The sequence below is a fragment of the Silene latifolia genome, chromosome 2 (genome assembly GCF_048544455.1).
Source record: "Silene latifolia isolate original U9 population chromosome 2, ASM4854445v1, whole genome shotgun sequence".
Lineage (NCBI taxonomy): Eukaryota > Viridiplantae > Streptophyta > Magnoliopsida > Caryophyllales > Caryophyllaceae > Silene > Silene latifolia.
Genome location: NC_133527.1, coordinates 107,138,366 through 107,157,881, shown reverse-complemented (window position 1 = coordinate 107,157,881; position 19,516 = coordinate 107,138,366). Strand labels below are relative to the sequence as shown.

The 19,516-nt window shown below is 38.8% G+C and overlaps 1 non-coding gene across 1 annotated transcript; it reads left to right on the top strand.

Annotated features, from left to right (window-relative positions):
- The first annotated feature begins 1,287 nt into the window (after positions 1–1,287).
- LOC141645593 (small nucleolar RNA R71) lies at positions 1,288–1,394 on the top strand. The gene has a single exon (XR_012545071.1). It is a non-coding gene; the product is annotated as a small nucleolar RNA R71 (small nucleolar RNA).
- Positions 1,395–19,516: the final 18,122 nt, after the last annotated feature.

The following is a 19,516-nucleotide window of genomic DNA, read 5'->3' as shown; positions in this document are numbered from 1 at the left end:
AGCTTCCTAGATCCTTTAACTTTGGAGGTGAACTCCCTTGAAGTATGGCACTACTCACCTTAGTGAAGGCGATAGTCTCAAGTTTCCGGATCGACTTCTTCTTTGTGAGGATATCTTTCATGTACTTTGCATAGGCGGAACGTGATTGATTAATTCCGTGAAAGGAATTGAGACTTCTAAGTTCTTCACAATTTCCATGAACTTTCCAAGTTGATCATCAAATTTGGGCTTGACTTGACGACTTGGAAAAGGAAGTCTAATCACAATGGGCTCCTTTTCTTTGGCTTTATCTTCATTTTTCTTTGAACTTTCTTCTTTTGATGATTCCCCTTCTTTGGGACCTTGCACCACAACTTCATTCTCACTAGCTCTCACAACTTCATCCTCAACTTGCTCCTTCGGTGCTTCATACCTTGTACCACTTCTCAAGTGAATGGCACTAACCGTTTCATGTCTAGGGGATTACCTTGAGGTGGTAATTGCCCCTTTTGTCTTTGTGAGCTTGAAGATGCTAGCTGGGTCAATTGTGTTTCCAACATCTTGGTGTGAGCTAGAATGTTGTTGATGGTGGTATCCTTCGCTTGGCTATCCTTTTGCATTTGGGTGAAGAATTCTTGTTGATTCTTTTGCATTTGAAGGACCGCTTTTTGGACATCAAAACTTTGGTCATTGTGGTGATTGTATGGATTTTGATTTTGGTAACCTTGGTTTTGATTGAAAAAGGGTCTTTGGTTTTGATTTCTCATGGGTGGTGGAGTGTATGTTGTTTGAGGGTTTTGAACATTTTGGCTTTTGTATGAGAGATTTGGGTGGAACTTGGTATTTTCATTGTAAAAATTTGAATAAGGGGTACCGCTTTTGTAAGCTTGGAAAGCATTGACTTGCTCGGTTGTTCCCCTACATTCACTTTGATCATGACCTAAGGTTCCACAATTCTCACATATCCCACTTGGGATTGATGAGGATGCCGTCATGGCATTGACATGATGTTTTGATTTTGAGTTTTCCTCAAGTCTAGCCATAGCTTGTTCAAACTTCAAGTTGATAGTGTCAATGTGAGCACTAAGTTGAGCACCCAATTGAGTAACGGTGTCCACTTCATACTTTCCTCTAGTAGCCTTGCGAGGCCTACTATATTGCGAATTATGGACCGCCATTTCCTCAATCTTGTTCCATGTTTGATTGTCATCAACTTCGGTGAACATTCCATTTGATCCCATATTGAGAATGTTCCTTGAATCTTCATATAAACCATTCCAAAATTGTTGCACTAAAAACCATTCGCTAAGTCCATGGTGAGGACATGAGCGACAAACACCTTTGAACCGCTCCCAAGCTTCATACAAAGATTCTTCATCCCTTTGTTTAAAACTCGTGATTTGAGCTCTTAGCATATTGGTCTTTTCCGGTGGGTAGAATTTTTTGTAGAAAGCGAGAGCTAACTTCTTCCAAGAATCTATTCCAAGGGTGGCCTTATCAAGGCCCTTCAACCATTGCTTTGCGGTTCCGATTAACGAAAAAGGAAATAAGACCCATCTAATTTGGTCTTGAGTCACGCCCGTTTGAGAGATAGCATCACAATAATCGCAAAAGGTTTCCATATGAGAATGAGGGTCCTCACTTGGCATGCCCCCGAATTGGCTCCTCTCAACTAGTTGGATGAAGGCGGACTTGGCAATAAAATTTCCGGTAAGATGTTGTGGGGTAGGAGTACCGTTTGGTAAATTCTCCTCGGTGGGTGTAGAGTGGGACGAAAATTTAGGCATTGTAGGTGGATTTTGTGTGGTATTGTTTAATGGGTTCTCTTCTCCTTCTATTGCGAAAGGATTGACAAACTCACTAGTGGGTTGAACAACTTCACCAACACCTCCCAAATTCCTCCTAACAAGTCTCCTATTATTCGTCAAGGTTCTTTCGATTTCACGGTCAAAAGGTAACAAATCTCTTTGTAACCTTCTAGACATGCAAAATATCAAACAACTAGAAAACAATTAGAACAAACCTTGAGGAGTTTTACTTCCCAAGGTGAAAAAGACACAACTAAAAACAATAAAAGAAATCTTAAATCAATTAAACACCGTCCAAAAGCAACGGCGCCATTTTTGATCGGAGCCATTTAGTTCACAAATTAAGTAATTGTGGTCGTTGGTCAATGGTCGATACAAAACACAATTTATACTTCACAAACAACTCTACAAATTAGTAAAGAGGCAAGTAAAGGTCGGATCCCAAGGGACGGGTATTGAAAACGAAGATTTCTATTGCTACTAGTGGTGTCTAGGGGTGTCACAAGTTGGGTTGATGTAGAAGGTTACTAAACTAAAATAGCAATGAAAATAAACTAACAAGGTAAATGGAATAAGGGTGTAAACAATTGATTAAAAGCACTAGGGTGTCATGGGTTCATAGGGGATTCATGGGATATGATCATACAAACATGTTCTCAATTTATAAGCAAGCAATTATTGTTGTGATGGATTGAGTTGGGTTATATCTTACAATCCTAGGAAAGTTTGGGTCCCGAGCCGAATCACATAGATTGTACAACACCTACAAGTCGACTTAATCTTTCCTACTTAACACATGCATGATCTAACAAGACTCGAGTTGGGTTATGTCTTACAAGTCAAGTTGAAGAGATAGTAGATGATAATAAATGCAAGGATTCATAGGCTTAGCATTTCATCAAACATAACATGTGCATGTATTAAGATCAAAACAAGCAAGCAAATAAGATATGAAAGCATATTGATTTAAGCATGAATCATCCCCATGTTGGTTTCCCCTAATCACCCATTAAACCCTAGCTAAGAGACTACTCACTCATTATCATATTGATCATGCTAGAAAGGTTGTCAATCATACTAACATAATGAAACATGATGAATAAATGAAAGTAATTAGCAATAATTAAAAGGGGATTAAGAGATTATACCTACTAATGATTCCAATAATAAAGCAAGAATAATAGAAGTACTTGAATCCTAGATTGAGAGGTTGTCAATCTCCCAATAATAACCCAAATGATCTTCAATTACCCAAAATAAAGTAAGAACAAGAGAGAGATTAAGGAACTAAAACTTGGATTAAAACTTGATTTGATTACAATATTGAAGAGAGATTTGATTGATATTAACTACACTAATTATTGATTAGAAGAACATGCTCCTCTAATTAGACTAATGGGGTATTTATAGTGAAAATTAGGGAGGATGCATTAGGGTTAACTAAGGGTTAAACTAGTAATTACACTTTTAAGTTGAGCAAGGAGACTCCGGTATTCAATGAGAGAAGGGCGTCTCCATTTTGTAACTTGAAGGACGAAACCATGTCTGATTGTGATCCGAGCGGATGGAGGTCGAGACGGACGGATGGGGCATGGACGATCCGAGCGGATCAAGGCAGAAGACGCTCGGATTGGGCCTGGGGGATCCGAGCGGATCCTGGGTAAGGACGCTCGGATTGAGCTGGGCGGACGGACGGATCATGGATGATCCGTTCGGATTCTTCTACAGCGTCATTCCTTCTTCTTTTCTTTCCTTTTCTTCATAGAATCCTTGGGGATTTCCTTGGGGACTCAAGGATCCTTTCTCAACATTGATCTTCTACTTAGCTATGTACAAAGGCCTTCTAGTCTTGTCTCTCCTTGATGCTTGGTCATTGAATACGATCCATTTAGCCTCGTTTTGCCATGAAAATGCAAGATTCTTACTCCTTTCCTACCAAGGGATCAAAATCTCAAAGAATATGCAAAACAAAGATCTAAAGATAAGAAATGACCCAAATAGGCACTAAAAAGCATAGAAACAATGGTAATTCGGGGGCTAAATATGCGCCAATTATGGTCGCATCACATTTCTTTTGAACATTTTCAAAGTCACCCCATATGTAGTGAGGGTGGCTTATATTTGAAGCTTTAGGAGTTCTATTTTTTCTCCTCTTTTCATTTGATGCATTTTTTTGAAAACTTTCTTTCACTTTTCATTTCATTGAACTCAAATTGATTTCTTTTTGTGCCCATTCCCTTTGTTGACAAAAATGTGGTAGAACATGGATGATGGATGGATGGATGCATGGTTTCAAGTGGTCACCTTGGAATAAACGGTAGCCAAGGAGTTATCACACTACAAGGTACTCTTGACTAGGCCTTAATCCATGGGTCAAAGGATACTAGCAAGACACATCCTAGGGTGTTTTACAAGTATTCTAACAAGCAAAGTATTAAGAATAAAAAGCATCTACTAGGGCCTATATATACTTTTCAAGCTTCCCAAGTAGACGGTTTCACAAAATTTTCTAACATGCAAACTACATGCCATGATGAAACTAACATATAAACATCCTAATGCAAATGATTCTACCAACTAATATGACATATAAACTAAATGCAAGTCCTAAGTTCACATTGTTATACCGCATCAATCAAAATAAAGCCACATAGTCATTAACATAAAGAGGAAAAAGGAGATTGGAAAGATCATACCATGCGGTCTTCAATATCCTCATGTCTCGGATGTGGCGTAGTCGATCAATGTGAATAAGGGTAAAACAAATATAATATATACAATATATACATGACTACCCTACGAAGGAAATGAACTTGTTTTTGGTTTTTCAACATTTCGAAATTTTTATGGTTTTTTCGAAATTTTTCAATTTTTTTGGATTTTTAAATAAAAGTTAAGTTAGAATTCCCCATCCCCACACTAATATGGGCATTGTCCTTAATGGCCAAAATGATGGGAAATTATGCAAACATGATGCATGATTTCTACACTAAATGCAAGCTACACTAATCTACACTACATGATGCATGGGTTTTTGTTTATGACGGAGAGGATAATTTAGATTACCTCCCGTTGTGTATGTATGTACTTCCCCAAACCGAGTTAGACATTATTGCTAATGTCCTAAGGTTGGGTGTAGTTTATGCACACACGATGCAATGCATTAAACTAAATTTGTCATTTTGGATTTTCAAAAGTGGGAACAATAAAATGAGAACACCTCAATGGGGCTGAGGTGTTAGTCCTCTATGTTGCTAGGACTACTCCAACAATGATCAAGATAAATAAATAAAACAAAGAGAGAAATAGACAAACCTCAAGAGGGTAGGAGCCTCCAAAGCTTGCTAATCTTCCATCATATCATCACTATCATCATCTTCCTCAATAGAAGTGGACTCATCACCACTTCCCTCTCACTTTCTTGTTCACTTTGTTCATCATCCTCTTTTTCTTCTTCACTAGCCTCTTCATCAATGCTTTCATCAACCGCATCACCGACAACCTCATCGTCACCCGAAATCTCACCCCTAGATGCACTCGGAAAGAAGACTTTCCTATCCGCCCAACTAGGCAAAGGACATGAAGGATCAAGTAGTCCTTGCCTAGCTAAATGAAGGAGGGGTGGATATTGTGCTAAGTAAGCATCTTCCCGGTCCTTGAAAGCTTGCTTGTGCATCTCTTGCATAAGAAGAGTCATATAATCTTTGCTTGCTTCAACACCTTCGGGTTTGAACTCTTGGTACTTGAAAGGATAGGGTGGTGTGACAATGGAAGAGGAGGGCATTTCAATTTCACCCTTTTGTTGTCGGATAATGTATTCGGCCTCTTTTGAGAGGGGAAGGAGATAGTTGGTCCGATGGACACTTAAACGACAAATCTTCGAAGGCAAAGTAAAAGATCTAGCCTCACTAGTGAGCCATCCATACTTGGTGTCAAGAGGGTTATGAGAGACCCACTTGTATTTGTTTATCATAGTATCAATATCAATGAGATGACCACCCTTTTTCGCCACATACTTGCTATCCTTGTTGAAGTTCGGATCAAAGTACTTAGCCAAAAGAGTGACTAGACCTCCATTCACAATAACGGTAGTGCCTTGCTTCCCACAATCAACATTTAGCCATCTATCCACCAAAAGCCTTAGAGAGTTGAAAGGCTTGGTGAATTCCCTTCCAATGTTTAAGGCCGACTCAAGAAGAACAAAATCGAGTTTGCTAAAGTGGTTGGTGTCTTTTCTTGCAATGATGGTGTTCCCTAGGACCTTGTGCTACACTCTAATGCCCGGATGGTGGAATAATAGAGCGCGACTAGCATGATAGTTCTCAAATTTCCTTCTGGAAATCGCCTCCCAAAGAGGAGCGGGGTCATACTTTCCAACATTCTTGAAATAACTCGGTGAATCACTAAGACCCAAAGCTTTACTCATTTCCTCAAAGGAGATGCGCCTACTAATATTAGCTAGGCGGAACTCGATGCTTTACATAGTCTCTACCTTATTAACTTTCAAAGAACTCAAGAATTCTAAGGTAAGGGAGGGGTATGCCAATTCTTTTGTTGTAAACAATTTCTCCAACCCCATGGCTTTAAAGAAGGCTCTAGTTTGCTCAAGGACACCCAACTTATCTAAGGCATCTTCACAAATAAACTTGGTGGATAGAAATGATTTTCTAGCATACTTGGCAAAAGTGTCCCTATGGGATTTGGAAATGAAAATTACCTCCGGATAGTTCAAAAGTTGAGCAATTTCCGGAGTAGTAGATGTTGTTGCTTCCAAGGGAGGTTGTTCTTGTTGCACTTCCAAATTTGAGCTAGCTACCACCATAGCCAATGAGGCTTTCTTTGCTTGAAGACTCTTTTGTCTTGTTGAGAGTGCCTTTGCCTTTGGTGCCTTTGTTGCTCCTTTTGTCCTTGCCATTGATGCTTGAACCAAGAAAGGAGTGAAAATCATCAATTTTCAAGTGTACCCAAATCTATTTAAAGATTAAAGGCTTTGCCTTTATAAATTCAAAAATCGACTCAAAGGTTGAAGATTTTGTGCTTGGTTTGATTTTTGTCGAAAGAGGAGTGATTAATTTTTGTTAAAAGGATGATTTGATTTGATTTTGATGAATGTGGTTGAGGAAATCTTGTTTTTGTGATGGGGAGGATGAGGGTTTTGAGTTTTGGGGTTTATGGGTAGTGTTTTGAATGAAGGAATGAAGAAATGAATGTGGGAGGAGGTTTATAAAAGACCCGAAATATTTGAAATGCAGGGGGAAGACGGGCGGCTTTCCTTCGGGACGGCCGGATTCTGTCTGGATGGGTTGAGAAATTCTCGCCTAAAGACGGGCGGATTCTAACAAAGACGCACGAATTTGTAAATGCGGGACGGGCGTCTTTCACAGAAGACGGGTGGATTCCTTTCCAGGGATTTTTCTTGTTTTTCTCGGCCAAAAAGAGGCGTCTTCTCTTGCAGGACGGGCGGATTTCTGAAGACGGGCGGATTCTATTACAGGACGCCCGGATTTTCTAACAGTCCCAAAATTTCAAAAATTCAGCTTATGAAGGACGGGCGGATTCTGACCAAGCCGCCCGGGTTGCCTGAAGACGGGCGGTTTCTCTTGAAACCGCTCGGATTCTGCCCCTTTACCGGATTGATTCCATCGTGTACCTTGCATATCCCTTGTCATTTTTCATTCTTCAAAATCTCGTGTTCTTCATTGTGGGGGCACTACTAAGGCATGAATAGCCTAGGCAATTGCTATCCCCACACTAAGCTAAAGCACTACGCATCATGATAAGTGCATATTTTATACATTTTAACCCCCTATATTAGCTTGATTTTACATGTCTTTAGCACTTATCTTGAGTGTTTTATAGCTAATATTTGCATTTCTAGTTGTTTTGGATACTTTAACATATTTTGTAGGGAATAAACTTTTTGGAGCTAAAATAACTACAAAGTACTAGAAATTGCAAGCTAAGAGGAAAGAAGACCAAATGGACTAAGGATTGGATATTGCATGGACTTTGTGCCTCAAGTTGCATGGATTTTTGCATGAGAATTTGTTGGATCAATTAGCAAAATACAAATGAGATCAAACATCCAAGTCAAGCCCAAATTGCAAGTCAATAGTCAAGGGGAAAGCATGGGATTCCAAAAGATCTTAAGATGCCAAATGCAAGCATTAACCGGGTGATTAATCGCACATTTAATCACCCACATAGGATTCTCCAAGGAATTAAGAGAGGAGTTAAGGCAAAATACCGAGGAACACACGGCCCCGATCGGGGCCGCCCAACCCCGATCGGGGTTGTATGCTCGTTGGTTCTTACGTTTTTCCCCTCCTCTCCTATAAATAGGAGAGGTATTCCTAGGTTTTGGGCATCCCATTTTACGTCCAAGTTTACTACAATAAGCCTCAAGCATTATAAGTTTTCTCTCATTAGTTTTCATTACAAGTTTAAGTTGTTTAATCATTCCTTAGTTAATCTTTCAACATTTTGTATTTCAAGAGATTCTCAAGCAATCGTTATTCAATCTTTTGGTTATTAGTTGGTTGTTCTTCCATACAAGTCCTCTTTTATAAGGTATTTCTTATTACATGTTTACAATTTACATCATTGCTTTAGTTATCACATAGTTATCATAGTCAAGTATTTCATATTTATTTAGTTTTGCTCTTTTCATATGTTATATCACCTAATTAGTATAATTCATATAACCATGTTCAACATTCCTTACAATTTAGTTTACATTCTACATCTTAGTATGAGTAGCTAAATTCTCTAGTCTAAAGGCTAGGGGAGCCATGCAAAATCAAACATATAATATGATTAAATAAAGTTCATAATAATTTTGGTCAATTGCTTCCATCACATGTTTGCTTTGTTACGCTTAATCTTTGATTATCGGTCGTAGTCGTAGATTAAAACTTTTTTATTCGTTCTAAAGTCGAGAGGCACGGAATTGAATTAGACTAAGCATGTGTGGTAGGACGACCTAGTCATGGACGAGAGTTTTTCTAGGACCCGGTCTATGGTTGATACTAATACCGTAAGGTGGGTATCTTTAAGCCTAAGTAATTGACAAGATTATTAGTACCAAGTTTATCATGTTTATATGTTTACCTTTGCATGAGTGACCCGAACCCTTTAGACTATCTTTTATCATATTATTTACATTGCAATTTTTATTAATCATCAAACCAAACAAACCAAACCCAAATCGTAATCGACCTTGATAAAAATCCATCCATAGCAATTCACGACGTAATTCCCGTTTCCTTGAGTTCGACCCCTAATACTACATTATTTTGTGTCTAGGGAATTTATCTTTGCATAGGTACGCGATAAACCTATCAAATTTTGGCGCCGTTGCCGGGGAGACGGTTTTGTTTGCTAATTAGTTGTTGAATTTTATCTTTTTATTTTGTCTCGAGGAACACTTGTTCCTTGAGATTCATCTCACTATTTTCTTTGTAGTTTTAGTGCCTATTTTTGTAGGTGATAAAGCTATTGGCCTTACATAATGAATTACGAATTCGTCCCACAACTCAAAAATAAGCCTTTTCATGACTATCTTGCCCGATTCAACCATTTTTGCGATAGTCTCCTCTCTCTTGGACATGTCCTTGATGGGGATTACATGGTTCAATTCGCGCTTAATGGCATGAATTTTGAGACCCGAAAAATAGCTCTAAACTCGAGTAATGGGAGTGTCTACTACATGATGGGGCTAGAACTTTGGGATTACTTTGATTTCATGGCTAGCCAAAGTCAATTGCAGGAGGTATCACGTCAATTCCATTATTGGCGCATCGAAGAGGAGCTTAAAGTGTTACAGGCTCGTTTGGAAAAAAATTCTCAAGAGAAACCGAGACCACGTGAGCCTATCTTTTCTCATTTTGCCTTTTTACCTCCCCAATGTGAGTCTTTTCAATCTAATGATTTTGAATTATTGGATGACGGCGATAGTTCGACTTTTTCTTTTAAAAGTCCCCCTAACGTCATTCCAATTGATAATTTAGAGACTCATGTTGATGACATTGTCCTTGTAGTAGATAACACACTCACCATGGACGATGCCGGGCTCGAATATAATGAAAAGGATGAGGTTTTACACGAGATCTTAGACTCCTTTGAAAATCCTTTCGTGGAGGATGTGGTTGACCTTTTTAAGGTTGATGAAGGACTTAGTGATGCTACTATAGAGGTTAAGTGGGATGAACCCCCCATTTTCGACGAGTCCTATCACATAGAGTTTTCATACCACCAATTTGAGACCGATTATAATTATAATTTGTGCACTAACGATTATTTTTATGGTCTTAAGCATGATGCTCCTTTTCTTGCTGACGAGTGGAGTACGGTGGTTCTATTTGAAATCTCTCATGGGCAATTTGATAAGATTAATCCTTTCTTGCCTTTGATCTTTCATACTTATATTTTATCAATTGCTTACATATGCTTGTATATTTCTCATGCACAGGTATATGATTTACTTCTAAGGGCATTGACGTGCTTTTTAGAAGACGATGGAGGATCCATTAGAAAAAAATAGTTTGTTTTTATTTTACTTTTTACGCAATTTCATGTTTTATTAGAATTAGGAATAAATTTCAGACTAATTAGTTATTTTGAGTTGTGATTTGTAGGTGTTTGAAGAGGAGAAGAGGCATTTTGAAGGATGGCGTACTACCCCATGTTGTAACTCCGTTCGGGGTCGTAACATTTCCGTTTCTTCCAAAAAAAAAAAATTAGTCAACGGTCAACCCCGATCGGGGTTGACCACCCTGATCGGGGTCGTGACTTTCTTCCTTGTTACGCGGTTTAATAAAAAACGGGATATGATAATCTTTTTCATATGCTTCAAAAAGCAAAGGTAGGTACTCTTTCTCTCTATTTTTCTTCATTTCTCAATCAAATCACCTCTGAAAACCTCTATTAGCATCAAGGACAAAGTACCCACCAGAATTTTGACCCATTTTTTTGATGAGATGCTAAGTGGAGGAATCCCCCAATGTTTATGCTAGCTTGGGGGAGGCTCGTTAGTCTAGTAAGTTTTCTTTCCTTTGCATTTTAGTTTAATTTCTCGCAACCCATTAGACATGACCTCTAGTCCTTCTTGTTTATGTGATTTGCGCCATTTTTATGGTTTAATTGGGTAATTTGATTGTTGGCACATTGAGGACAATGTTATGTTTAGCTTTGGGGGAGATTGCATTCGCATATTAGTTAGTTTGCATTTAGCTAGTATAGATTTAGTGAGAATTTTTGAAAAATTGTGTGAATTTTTGCTTCTAATTCTTTGCTTGTCCTACTTATGCCCTCTTGTTTGTCCCGTTGTTGGCTTGATAGCTCTTGATTCGTTATTTTTGACGGGATATAGCATGCATGGAGATGTCTTGACATAGTAGGTGGAAGATGGATTTTGGACCAAGTAAGCTTGATCTTGACTTTTGGCAAGCTACAAAATTGGTAAGGTAGAACTTCCTTAAAGGCCATTTCATCTTTACTTGGTCTCACTTAGGTAAATGGTAGGTCTCCTTATGGTGTGTGTTACATCAGAACGCACAAGTATGGTCTTCTTTTCATCTCTTTTAAGCATTACTTTTATTTTGCTAGGCATTTTTGAAGCCAAATTCACATTGATAAATTTGCCCATTTTCTAGCCCTCTTCACATGTTCTTATTCCTTAGCTACATTAAAATAGCCTATCCTTGTTAAAGCTAGTAGCTATGTCTTTTGGTGATGGGATGCTCAAAATTGGGATGTTCTTTAAAATTTATGTCATTGTGATTTTGTTTGCCGGATGTCATTGTTTTCCGGTTGTGCTATGAAATAAAGGATGAGAAAAAAAAAAGAGAAAAAGAAAAAGAAAGAAAAATTGAAAAAAAGGGATGAAAAAAAAAGAAAAGAAAAAAAAGAAAAGAAAAATTTGTTTGATGAAGTTGATGTTAATAATAAGTGGTAGAAGAAGAAGAAGTTAAGATTTCTCATATGGTTAATTATATATTTTGGAGAAATTCTTAAGGTTTATAATGTAAGAAGTTATTTGTCTTCTAATTGGGCTATTTTGGGTTGGAATGAGCATTTTCACATGGTTTTGTTGCTAGCTTAACATTAACTCCACATATCCATAATTATTTGTCCCCCTTATGTCCCATGTCACAAAAAGCCTTCTTCTTACCCTTTGGCTTCATTATTTGCTTGCAATTAATGGCTTTGCTTATGATTTGATTGTTTACCATATTAGATTGCGGGCACATTCTCATGAGTCGAGGATAGCTTGAGTGATTATTCACAAAAAAATGTCCTTTACACAAAATTGAGTTATGAGTGGATCGTGAGAGTCCGAAAGTCAAAAGATCATGCAAGAGCCGAAAAGTTTACTTGAAGTCTTCTACGCTACGCCGCCATCTAAATCTCATCCATGATTTTGCTTATCCTTATGCCCATGTTGTTTCGGGATTTGAATCAATTGCTTGTTAGCTACTTGGGATTTGCAATGTTGGGATGATCTTGCTTGAGGACAAGCAAGGGTTTAGCTTGGGGGAGTTTGATAGGTCCATTTTATATACATTTTAACCCCCTATTTTACCTCTATTTTACATGTCATTTGCACTAATGTTAGTGTTTGTGAGCTAATTCCGTGTTCTAGTTGTGTTTGTTTGTTTTCCATTGTGTTTTGTAGGGAATTAAGCTTTTAGTAGCTTTTTCCCGTCAAAGTAGCAAGTAAAAAAGTTCACGAGGCTAATGAGAGCAAGTCTTGATCATGCAAAGGAGTTTCGAGAAGCATAGGGGCATTTTGGGAAGAAATTGGAAAATCCGAGCAAGAGGAAACCAATCTTAGTTGGTGGATATGTAAAGAAATGAAATCCAAATGAAAGCCCATGATAATAGTTTGCATTGGATGCCAAAGGATGCTTAAGATACCTTAGACGGACGCATTAAGACATAACCATCGGATTCCGCATCAACATTACGCGCAAAGTTAAGACGGAATTAAGAGAAATTTGAGAAAACCCACGACCCCGATCGGGGTGGGGTGGCCCCGATCGGGGTTAGCCTCCTCTTGAATGTTTACGTTACTCCCTTCACTCCTATATAAAGGGTGTTGATCCGGGACCTTGGACACCATCTTTACACATATTTTTCCATCTAAATTCTCTCTAAATCTTAGTAGTTATTTTAGGTTAGCTTAGTTTAGTTTAGTTTGTTTACATTTCCTTTTAGCAATTACATTACAATTACATTTCAAGTTTAATTCCAAGTTACATTTCAAGTTTGTTCTAGTTTCATTGTTCTTCCATTTCCATTTCCATTTCCATTCAAGGTAATTCTTATTCTATTTTCATTATGTTATTTATCATTTCATGTAGTATTAGTTTAGTTTATACATTCAACATGTTTGAGTAGTTATATTTGTCTAAGGAGTAAGGGAAACCATGCATGATTAAGTAATATGTAAATGTGAAAATAAGGATAAGTAAATATTGTATAATTGTTTCTATCACATGTTTGCACCATAATGTTTAATCTATGTTTAAAGGCCTTATTCATTGATTAAGTTTGTTCATTCGTTCTAAAAGTCGAGACGCATGTAACCGAATTAGACTAAGCATGTGTAGTAGGACGACCTAGTCATGGACGAGAGTTTCTCTAGGACCCGGTCTATGGTTGACACTAATATCGTAAGGTGGGTGTCTTTAAGCCTAAACATTTATCGTAAAATCTACTTCCTAACTTAACATGAGCATTTACATAATTAGCATGTGTGACCCGACCTCCCTAGACATTCTCTTTATTATTGTTTTATCATCACATCAAACCAAACTAATCAATCAACCGTTAATCTACCAAGGTAAAATTTAATCCATAACAACTAAATAATAACTCCCGTCTTCTTTGGGTTCGACCCCTAAGTACTACATTCATTTGTTGTCTAGGGTATAAATATTATCTTTGCATAGGTACGCGATAGCCTATCACATCAATTGAAATCATTAGTCCCTCCCTCACTTCTCTCAAAAGTGATAATTACCTTGATCAAGGCATAAAAATCCAAAAATGACAAAAATGCAATTCAAGAATTAAAATGCAAGTTAGGGAGTTAGAAATATTTACAAATGGTGGTTTAGGGAGGACTCCACCAAACTCTCATTCTTGGTGAGATGTCAAGGGGGCATGTCTAAGGTGTTGTTGATGTTGCTCAACACCTTGAAGAAGTAATCAAAAGCTTGTTCATTGTCGTGATAAAGTTCTTCAATAGATCTTTGCCCTTGTTGTCGGTCTTGATCGATAGCATTGCCAATGTAGGGATTGAAAATCCCTTCAAATTCATCGTCCCAAAGACCACACACTTCATCTACTTGATCACTAAAGATCTCTTGAGTTGATATAGACAACTCTCCCATTTTCTTTTCTTGGCCAATGAGGCCATCTTCTTCATTGCTTGATTTTGGTGAGCTTTGCAAGCTCTCTTTGTTACAATTCACTTGCTCTTTGAATGGAGCATCTTCAATTTTCTTCTTCCATTGGAGTTCCGACTTCTTCCTATCATCCTCCCGGCTATAATGATCGATCATAAAACATGGTTCATGCAAACGGGGAGCTCTCATGGTCTTGTCAAGATTGAAAGTTATGCTCTCATCTCCCACTTCTAGAGTGAGCTCTCCATATTTTACATCAATCACCGCACCCGCGGTGTGTAAGAAAGGTCTTCCTAGAATGATTGGAATGTTGGAGTCTTCTTCCATGTCAACAATGACAAAGTCCACCGGGATGAAAATTTTCCCAATTCGTACGGGAACATCTTCCCATATCCCTAATGGTGTCTTCGTCGATCTATCGGCCATTTGGAGTGTAATATTGGTGCATTTAAGCTCTCCCATCCCTAACCTTTTACTCACCGAGTACGGCATAACACTCACACTAGCCCCTAGATCACATAAGGCTTTGTTGATCGTGGTGTCGCCAATGGTACACGGTATTGAGAAGCTTCCCGGATCCTTGAGTTTTGGAGGTGAACTCCCTTGAAGTATTGCACTACTCACTTTAGTGAAGGCGATAGTCTTAAGCTTCCGGATCGACTTCTTCTTTGTGAGGATGTCTTTCATGTATTTCGCATAGGCCGGCACGTGATTGATTCATTCCGTGAAAGGAATTGAGACTTCCAAATTCTTCACAATTTCCATAAATTTTCCAAGTTGGTCATCAAATTTGGGCTTGGCTTGATGACTTGGAAAAGGAAGTCTAATCACAATGGGCTCCTTCTCCTTGACCTTGTCTTCATTTTTCTTTGAAATTTCTTCTTTTGATGGTTCTCCATCCTTGGAGTTTTGCACAATTTCTTCCTTGTCACTAGCTTCCATAACTTCATCCTCAACTTGCTTCTTCCGTGCTTCATACCTTGTACCACTTCTCAAGTGAATGGCACTAACCGTTTCATGTCTTGGGGGATTATTTGAGGTGGTAATTGCCCCTTTTGTCTTTGTGAGCTTGAAGATGCTAGTTGAGTCAATTGGGTTTCCAACATTTTGGTGTGAGCTAGGATGTTGTTGATGGTGGTTTCCTTTGCTTGACTATCTTTTTGCATTTGAGTGAAAAATTCTTGTTGATTCTTTTGCATTTGAAGGACCGCTTTTTTAACATCAAAACCTTGTTTACTTTGTTGATTGTATGGAGATTGATTTTGGTAACCTTGGTTTTGGTTGTAAAAGGGTCTTTGATTTTGGTTTCTCATGGGAGGTGGGGTGTATGTTGTTTGAGGGTTTTGAACATTTTGGCTTTTGTATGAGAGATTTGGATGGAATTTGGTGTTTTCATACTCTTGTATGCTTGGAAAGCATTCACTTGTTCATTTGTTCCCCTACATTCACTTTGGTCATGTCCCAAAGTTCCACAATTCTCACATATCCCACTTGGGATTGATGAAGATGCCGTCATGGCATTAACATGATGCTTTGGTTATTTTGAGGCTTCTTCAAGTCTAGCCATGGCCTTTTCAAACTTCAAATTGATGGTATCAATGTGAGCACTAAGTTGAGCACCCAATTAAGTAACGGAGTCCACTTCATGCTTTCCTCCTCTAGTAGCCTTGCGAGGTCTACTATATTGTGAGTTATGGACCGCCATTTCCACAATTTTGTTCCAAGTTTGATTATCATCAACTTCGGTGAACATTCCATTTGATCCCATGTTGAGAATGTTCCTTGAATCTTCATAAAGACAGTTCCAAAATTGTTGTACCAAGAGGGTCTTCACTAGGCATCCCCCCAAATTGGCTCATTTCGACTAATTGGATAAATGCGGATTTGGCAATAAATTTTCCGGTTAGATGTTGTGGTGTGGGAGTACCATTGGGTAGGTTCTCCTCGGTGGGTACGGAATGTGATGAAAACTTAGGCATTGTGGGTTGATTTTGTGTTGTATTTTGTGTTGGGTTCTCCTCACCTTCTCTTGCAAAAGGGTTGATGAACTCAATAGTTGGTTGAATATCTACAACCTCATCAATACCTCTCAAATTTCTCCTAGCAAGTCTTCTATTGGTTGTCAAAGTTCTTTCAATTTCACGATCAAAAGGTAACAAGTCACCTTGTGACCTTCTAGACATGCAAAATATCAAACAACTCGAAAACAATTAGAACAAACCTTGAGGAGTTTTACTTCCTTAGGGCAAAGAAAGACACAACTAATAACAATATAAGAAAATCTAAATCAAGTTAACACCGTCCCCGGCAACGGCGCCATTTTTGGTCGGACTAAATCTTTTCGGTAACTTGTCGTTAGGAGCACCTAGACCAAAACACAATTTATAGCTACACAAACAACTCCACAATTAGTAAAGAGGCAAGTAAAGGTCGGATCCCAAGGGACGGGAATTGAGATGAGATTTCTATTGCAACTAGTGGTGTCTTAGGGGTGTCACAATTTGGGTTGATGTAGAAGGTCACTAAACTAAATAGCAATGAAAGTAAACAAGCAAGATGAATTAAAAGGGTTGTAAACAATTGATAAAAAGCACTAGGGTATCATGGGGTCATAGGGGATTCATGGGAATTGATCATACAAACATGTTCTCAAATTATAAGCAAGCAATTATTGTTGTGATGTATTGAGTTGGGTTATATCTTACAATCCTAGGAAAGTTGGGGTCCCGGAGCCGAATCGATTAGATTGTACAACACCTACAAGTCGACTTAGTCTTCCCTTCTCAACAACATGCATGGTCTAATGAGACTCGAGTTTGTTTATGTCTTACAAGTCTCATTGAAAAGATAGGTGATGGGTAAAAAATGCAAGGATTCATAGGCTCGCATTTCATCAAACATAACATGTGCATGAGTTGAGATCAAAACAAGCAAGCAAATAAACCATGAAAGCATATTAATTTAAGCATGAATCATTCCCCATGTTGGTTTCCCCTAATTACCCATTAACCCTAGCTAGGTGACTACTCACTCATTATCATGTTGAACATGCTAGCAAGGTTGTCAATCATACGAACAAAGTGAAACATGATGAATAAATTAAAGTAATTAACAATAATTAAAAAGAGATTAAGAGAATTATACCTACTAATGATTCCAATAATAAAGCAAAGAATAAAAGAAGTACTTGATGCTTGATTGAGAGGTTGTCAATCTCCCAATAATAACCCAAATAATCTTCAATTACCCAAAATAAAGGATGAACAAAAGAGAGATTAAGGAAATAAAACTTGTATTAAAACTTGATTAATTGTTGATTACGAAATTAAAGAGAGATTTGATTGATATTAACTACACTAGAGATTTCTAATAAGAACATGCTCTTCCAATTAGACTAATGGGGTATTTATAGTGGGGATTAGGTGTAGGAATTAGGATTAATAAGGGCTTAAATGACGATTAAGTCCCTACTTAAGGAAACGCCGGTATTTTCGGAAGGATGGGCATATTTCTTGAAGCTTGAAGAAACGAAGTTGTGTTGTCTTGGAATCCGTGCGTCTTAGGCTCGGGACGGCCGGATTCGTGAGTTGCTGCCCGGGCGTCTTTGGGAGAAGACGGGCGTCTTCTGGGGTTGCTGCCCGGGCGTCTTGTAAGGAAGACGCACGGATTGTGAAGGTGGAGGACGGGCGTCTTCTTGGGAAGACGCACGGATTGTCATGCAGCGTGCTTTCTTCTTCTTTTCTTCCCTTTCTTCATAAAATCCTTGGGGATTTCCTCGGGGATGCAAGGATCTTTTCTCATTATTGCCCATCTACTATAGTATGTACAAAGGCCTTCTAATCTTGTCTCTCCTTGATGCTTGGTCATTGAATTCAATCAATTTAGTCTCATTTTGCCATGAAAATGCAAGGTCTGCACTCCTTTCCTACCAAGGACACAAAACCTCAAAGCGTATGCAAAACAAAGAACTAAAGACAATAAATGACCCAAATATGCACTAAAAAGCATGGGAACAAGGCTAATTCGGGGACTAAATATGCTCTAATTATGGTCACATCAGACCTCATCCCAGGTAGTGAGGTTCTTAGAGTCGAGGGAGTAGTACCATTGGCGAGGGATTGGTTCCAGGGATGATGCAAAGATCCGGGTCAAGAGTTCCTGTTTGACCCCCTTTATGGCCATGTAGTCTTTGAAGGCTCGAATGTGATTGAGTGGGTCCTCCACTCCTTTGAATTTGGATACATCAGTCAAGGTGAAGTTATCGGGTAGTTGATCCCCAATGGGTTCGAATCTTCGATTGTTTTCGAGGTGGATGTTGTTACCTCAGGCTAGGAGTTGTTCTTCCAAAAGCTTGAGCCTTTTCTCAGTTTCAGTCAAGGGCGGAGTGTTGTGTTCTCCAGCTTCCTTGTATTCCAAGGTGTCGATACGGGTCTCGACACGGTCTAGGGTGACCTTGAGAGCAGTGAGCAGGCTAGCACGGTCCAAAGACTGAACGCAGACAACACAAAGGACGGAACAAACATCAGACTCAACAAGACGAGGATGACCATGTGTGGTACCTCGGTGTCGACTCGATTTATAACGTGACGCTATTAACCGGACTTTGACTCGCGCCCAACTTAGTGTCGTGATGCCATTGGACGAGTCTCGTGGTGAGATGACTCATAAGTAAAGACCCATAAGTACGCTTGCTTCGAATCGATAGACACGAGGCGGAATTGGAATGTGGACTGAAGTTTTCGAAAATAGAGATTTTCAAAAAGATTCGTTTGTCGCTTTATGGACGGCTTCCGAAGAATAGGGATCTCCGAAAGTCGGTCTGTTGAAGGGTTGTCATAAGTTTGTTTTCAAAAGACGGTTTGAGCTTGAGTCGGCTCGGAAAATAATGTACTGTTTCCTGAGACGATTTTTTGAAATTCAAAATTGTATGTTTTGAACTCGAGTTTTGAAATGTTTGAAAAGGTCTCGGGGATAGTGTATGGTCCTCAGGATTTTGAAAATGTCTCGAGAAAGGGGCGTGTGCCTTTCTCGGGTTTTGAAAAAAGCCATTGTTGGTGCGAGACGGGTTAAAATCTGTGTCTTGACACGGCGATTATAATGGCGTAAAAAGGTGTTTTGAAATGGTTGTAGAAAACCGAGTTTTGAAAATCGTCATTACGACGGCCTAGAAAGGTGTGTTGAAATAGTTGTAGAAAACCGGTTTTGAAAATCGCCATTACGACGGCCTAGAAAGGCGTGTTGAGAAGCAACGGTCGGCGAAAGACCGAGGTTTGAAATGGCCATTATAACGGCGCAAAAGGGTGTTTTTGAAAGATG